The sequence below is a fragment of the Callospermophilus lateralis genome, chromosome 15 (assembly GCF_048772815.1).
Source record: "Callospermophilus lateralis isolate mCalLat2 chromosome 15, mCalLat2.hap1, whole genome shotgun sequence".
NCBI lineage: Eukaryota > Metazoa > Chordata > Mammalia > Rodentia > Sciuridae > Callospermophilus > Callospermophilus lateralis.
Genome location: NC_135319.1, coordinates 16,629,262 through 16,635,261, shown reverse-complemented (window position 1 = coordinate 16,635,261; position 6,000 = coordinate 16,629,262). Strand labels below are relative to the sequence as shown.

Genomic DNA, 6,000 nt, shown 5'->3' with positions numbered 1-6,000 from the left:
CAGAAAAAACAAAACAGTTTTACAAAGAAAATTTCCCTTTGCAAACCTAGAGAGAATAATCCTCTGAGCTCTTGAGTGTAGATACGTAATTCAAAGCTACCAAAGAACCTAACATACAATTTGGTTATATTGATTCTTCATCACAGTCACAGAAGCCCACTCACACACTAGTGCTGTATCTGAGGAACAGAAAGGCACTTACATGGGCGGGATGCATGGGGAGTCAGGGGACCTGAGCAGATCCTGCACCCTTTTTATTCAAAGGATGTCTTTAACTCACTCTCTGTGGTGATTTAATTTTAGCTTCTGCAAGAAGGTGACAAGATCCCACTGGAGATCACAGAAACATGGCTTCCCCCAGTGGAACATGTCACCTGACTCTTACTTTAGTCTCTGATGTACAGTAGCAACTTGGGGGCAGTTGACCTCAAAAGTTTTCTTTAAACTCCCTGGAAACACCTGCGTGAGGCTCTGAAGGCTCCCAATCATGCAGACCACACCCATTGTCTCCTTTTTTCTAACCTATGTTCAAATTAGTGCAAACACACTTCATATATTGCAATGCTTCTACTCTGGGGACAGTGGTTACTGGCACCTCCCGTGGGTTTCCCAGGACTCTGAGGGTCCTATCCCTAAAATGTGAGACCATTGTCCCTGGTCCACTCTCACTGTGACCACGTGGTTTGGGGTATTGTGTCTCCTAGGATTTGCAAACCGGTCTTCAGGTTTGTATTTCTGTTTCAACTTAAGAAACACACTCAAGTGTCCATGTTGGCCGTGGTCAAAGGAAGCAAAACAACATTCTTAATAAAGTCAATTTATTTTCATTCTCCAGTAATAGCTAGTGTCACTAAATGCATTTCAAGGTACAGCCACTCCCGTTGGATGACCACGGGTTCCTGAGAGGGGACACACATCTCCTCTAAGAATCAGAAATCTTCTCATTCTGTGAGTGCGGAAGGAGACTCTCCATCCAGGGCAAGAATAAAGAGAAATTAACCTTCATGGGCCACTCATATGGGACCAGGGGGCTCCCTGGACATACTGTGAAAGCAGTGACATGAGACAGGATGAACAACTCTCGATAATCTCTACATGAATTAGGAATGAACTGTAAAGTGACACATAGTTCTGTCTATTCAAAGAAGCTTTTAAAAAGGAAAATTACATGCTCAAGACAATTTAAATATCTAGTGAAACTAAATACAGAACATTGAGTTTATGGCCTTAACGAAGCATGCCATCCAGAACCCAGGTGTCCACACAGTGGGGCTCACCCAGGCCGTGACATAGTGGGTCTCCCACCCAGGGCTTACCTTACATTCTTTAATCAGGGATGTGGCACATTTTTTTTGTGTGGTTGCTAAAAGACAGACTGAGCAACAAACAGGAAGACACATTCAGTGGTACCCACAAAAAAATAAATCCGGAATCTTTTATCCATGACAAGACCCCAGAGGCAAATGTGTCCAACACTGCAGCCAGCTAATGGTGTTTTTTCCTCAACCAACCATGGGATACCAAGGTTTAAATGTCACCAAATTATGTCAGCAAAATGCAGGTTTAGGACCTGCCAGGTGTTTTCCCAGGAGAAACACTGCAAGTCTTGAGCAGCAGGGGCCAGAGATGGACTCTGTGGCCCAGCACATGCCTAGCATGCAGGAAGACCCAGGGTGCTCCAGGTGCTGCATAAAAATAAGAAGAAATCGACCCAAGGAAAAGTTGGTACTTTGAAAAATATATAAGGTTGATAGGAGAACAAGATTGCAGATTCGAGTGAGGCAGACTATCCCTGAGCTCAGTAACCCAGAACTAGAGCAGTGGGATACAGCTTCTCCCCAAGGTGTAGAGAGAAAACTCATGAGTTGGTGGTCAGTTTTCCCTGGAGAATCAAAGACTCATCGACTCAATAAAAGGTTCTAAAAAGAAGTCACCTGAGTTTATCAATCACCCATGGTCAGCCAACCTAAGAGCCATATTGAGACTGACTGTGGAGGAACCAATGGGCCTGGAAACCCAGTCCTGTGACTTCAGAGCAAGGTCCACATGAGCCTATGTGAGCCTAGCAAAGGCTTAAATAGCCTTCCAAACCATGGAAATCAGAAACGGAGAGCATTTTGTCCAGAAGGACACAAGTTGGAAATGCTAGAGAGACCCCCAACTCTACTTAACCCTGTGAGTTCTGTGGCTCACAAAGAATAACAAGGCCAGCTATAGCAGTCAGACCAGTGGGCCCCAGAGACTGCCAGTCCAGCACCATCTGAGTTCCTGGGGCCCACTCAGGCCGGTCCCTGCTGGGTCCCAGCACCAGCCCAGTCCCCAGAGCCATCCAAGCTCCCTGGGTCTGTAGAACCCACCAGGTCCAACAGCTGCCCGGTTTCTGATACCCAACAGGTCGCTAGCACTTGCCTGTCTCACCTGGTCCATCACCCACCAGTTTCCCAGGTCCATGGTGAACACCAGATCTAGCATCAGTCCAGCATACAACCAAGCCCCTTGGCCACCCATATTCAATTCCCCTAACATCCAGGGCCCCTACCTAGACCACTGATCTTCTTACTAGGCCTGGAGATTTGCCACCAGCCCATCACACAGGCTGCCTGCCTACCACTTTGCTGCCTGGCCTGCCCAGCCCTGCTTCATCAGTGGCCAGCAAGGCCCATCGACCAGCCCTGATCCACAAGCTCAGGCCAGCCAGGCCCACTGGACATAGCCAGCTGTGTCACCACCCAGCCACAGCCCCCAGCCCACCCATGCCCATCACCCAAGAAGGGACAATCCCATGCTCACTGATTGTCTTATCCACCATGGTGGAAAGGACTCCTTAATTCATTAACATTTCACCAAGTTTTCTCACCTTTTTTTTTGCTTTTGTTGTTTTGTTTTGATTTTTTATTTTGCTTTTCTTTTTTTGTATATTATTTGTGTACTAAGTGACTCAAGAAGTCCTATACATATACACCCTTGTTTATTTCTCCTCATTTTTAGTTTTTGCCGCAGTCTGGCTGGGCACAAATCACGAGCCACTCACAGCTTTGTAGATTCAAGCAGCAATTCTTTATTCCCGATCTCACACCAGCCGTCTACAAACACGTTCTGGGGAAATCCACATTCTCTGCCCAAATCCACACTCCACTGGGCTTCTGTCTCCCAAATATATTCTGAATCCTGTGAGAACTCAAGGGGAACTCAGGCAGCAGGATACGCCCTATTTCCAGCAGGAATAACCTTAAACCGGGAACACCCTAAACTCAGATTATCCTAAACCAGGAACACCCTAAACACGGATCCGCCCTGGTCCTTGAGCAAGGTCACCTTCCACTAAGCAACATGGGGGTACGCTGGCAAGGAAATTGTCATACCTACTTGGCTAATGGATCCCAGCATCTCCCCCCTTCTGATTAATTAAACAACAAGTAATGTGGCTTAAGGACCGTTCCAATTCAACATATGGTACTTACCCGTCATCGGAAAACTGACATTTAGGCATCAGCCTCCTGTCTTAGGTTGTGTGGAAAGGAACTTGGACAACACCTAAGAGCTGAGATTGGTCTGCAGCTGACAGAGAGCAAAGCATTGGGACCTCTGTGCTACTTCCATAAGGAAATGGCTTCTGCCACACCCAGAAGAGCCTGGAAGAGAACCACAAGCCTCTAGAAGAGATTGTGGCTTGCCTGACATCTTCATTTCTATTTCATGATGTCCTGAGAGCCCTGGTAACAACTGTGTCACACAAAGAACTACACAAAAGTAGGAGTTGTCAGCTGCTACTTTTGCACTCTGTTAGAAAAGAAAAAAAACACACAGCAATAACAAAAACAAACATGGACCCAATCATTCCTGCAAAATATTTTTGAAGTAGAGAGTATAACTTTTTTAGAAATTTGGGGCAGTTCCTGTCTAAGAACTACTTGAATGAACCCCCAACAAATATGAGTCAGGTACACCTCTTCTGTTTGGTACCCAAGCAGCTGACAACTAAATGTCTGCCAAGGCTTACTTACTTGGTTAATCCCACATCCATGCTTGCCACAAATCCTGCTATTGACTTCCACTGATTTACAATATCATAGAAACAATCAATACCAATGAACGTTGTTTTTCCAACTTTTTTTTCAGAAAAAAAGTAAATTCAAAGCAGAAATATGAACAAAACTTAATTATTAGATTAAAAAGTAGACTTTTAAACTTCACTATGCACAAATAGAAGAGAAGTTAATGAAATTCCTACATACCTGTCTCCACCTTCAAGAAAGCTCCTCCCATCTTGCAAATCATCTGCTCGGAAACCTTTGTGGCCACAGTCAGTAATGACCAGGTTCTGTCCATGGGATGTAGTACCACACACTGGATTCGATTCAGGCATTGAACACATAAGTATATATTTTTTAATTTCATCACACCTGTTTTTCCCACCTTTGGACAGTATACAAACCACCTGGAAAGTAAGCAGACATCAATATCATTAAGACCGAGTAACGATAAGAGAACTGAAAACCATCTCAAGGTGGAACACTGAGAAACTAGTGTCTATTAAGTGACTATTGGATTCTAAGAAAGCAGACGGTATAGAATCACATTCCATCCCATAGCTATGAGGAGAGATGAGCACTGCCACAACCTCACCCAGTGGCCTTCACTGATTACTGTAGGTCCAGCGGACTCAGAAAAGGCCACGGGCAATGGAAGGGGCCCAAGGAGCACCCACTTGGGACAACAGTCCCAGGTGAGGCTCCCTCCAACCTCACTCCTCCAGGTCCCCACTCACTGACATTTTGCCCAGTTCAGAAGCAAGCCCAGAATTCCACCAGTGAGGAGGAGGGACAGTTCTTAATAGCTGAGCATGGAGGAGCATGCAGGGCTGCTTAGTGGGTTATGGGAAGCTTGAGCTTGAAACCTCACAGCTAACTCTGGCAGGGTGCCCTTCCATCCAGGAAAAGCCAAGACCCATGACAACTGGAACCTCCCAAGAGTGAATGCTGAGTGGATCTCTGGGTCTGTAGGTGTCTGTGTTGGATTGGACTGGTGAAAGGTAGCATATCTTACACTGTAGGAACAGTAGGAGGCCTAGTATTGTCCCCAGAACAGCTAAGCAATGAAGACAGTCAAACAATTAGAGAGCTGGGGTTGTGGCTCAGTTGCAGAGTGCTTGCCTAGCACGTGGGAGGCACTGGGTTCAATTCTCAGCACTGCACAGAAATGAATCAAGGCCTGTGGACAACTAAAAAAATAAAAATTGGAGAATCTTGATAACTAAAATTCAAAGAAAGCAACTGAAATATGAATAAAACTCGATTTTGTGAGTACACAGCTGGGTTTTTCTGGTTTCCACACAAAGAGAAAGGACTGTGCACAGAGGGTAGCATTCCCTCCCAGCCTGCCCTGCTGAACCCCTCAGCCAGACTCTGGGGGATGCCTTAAATGCATTCTCAGCAGCTGTTCCCTCCACTGTTCCCAGAGAAAGTGCAGGGAGACAAACAGGCCATGATTCCAAAGCTGCCACCACCTGAAAATGCTGCTCAGCCAAGAAACTTGCCCCCCAGCAGTTCCCCTTCTGACTGTCCAGGCCCAGGCAGGACAGCAGACAGAACTCTGACAGCTCAGGGGCGGGGCATGAGCTGAGGGATTCTTGCCATTGCAAGAGCTCCTGGCTGTCAAACTAAGCCCCGCCCACTCTCAGCAGAGCAAGGCTAGATACAAACACTAGCTCACACCTTCAAGGGAGGACAAGGTGTCCTTGCCCGGCCCTAGCAAGCGAGATCCTGGAGATGCCACCAACACTTGCTCACCTGCTGGTGCACCGCCTATCTAATGACATTGCTTTCCCCTTCAGAGGCCCAGGGAGGCTACCCCCTGCTCCAAGCTTGGAGGTATGGGGAGCGCTTATATTGGGGCCATGCCACTTCCCGCCTTTTCCGAGAAGAGCACTCCTGAAGAGGCACCGACCTGTCCCTGTACCGGAGGTGCAGGTACTGCCAGCCAAACACCCGCTCATCACCC

General features: G+C 46.8%; 1 long non-coding RNA gene across 1 annotated transcript in view; it reads right to left on the bottom strand.

Annotated features, from left to right (window-relative positions):
• Nucleotides 1-4,347: 4,347 nt before the first annotated feature.
• The window catches only part of LOC143381602 (uncharacterized), a 42,828-nt gene continuing 41,175 nt past the window's right edge, over nucleotides 4,348-6,000 (bottom strand). The window contains exon 4 of the long non-coding RNA XR_013088826.1: nucleotides 4,348-4,438. This is a non-coding gene — a long non-coding RNA (uncharacterized LOC143381602). The remainder of the gene's footprint in view (nucleotides 4,439-6,000) is intronic.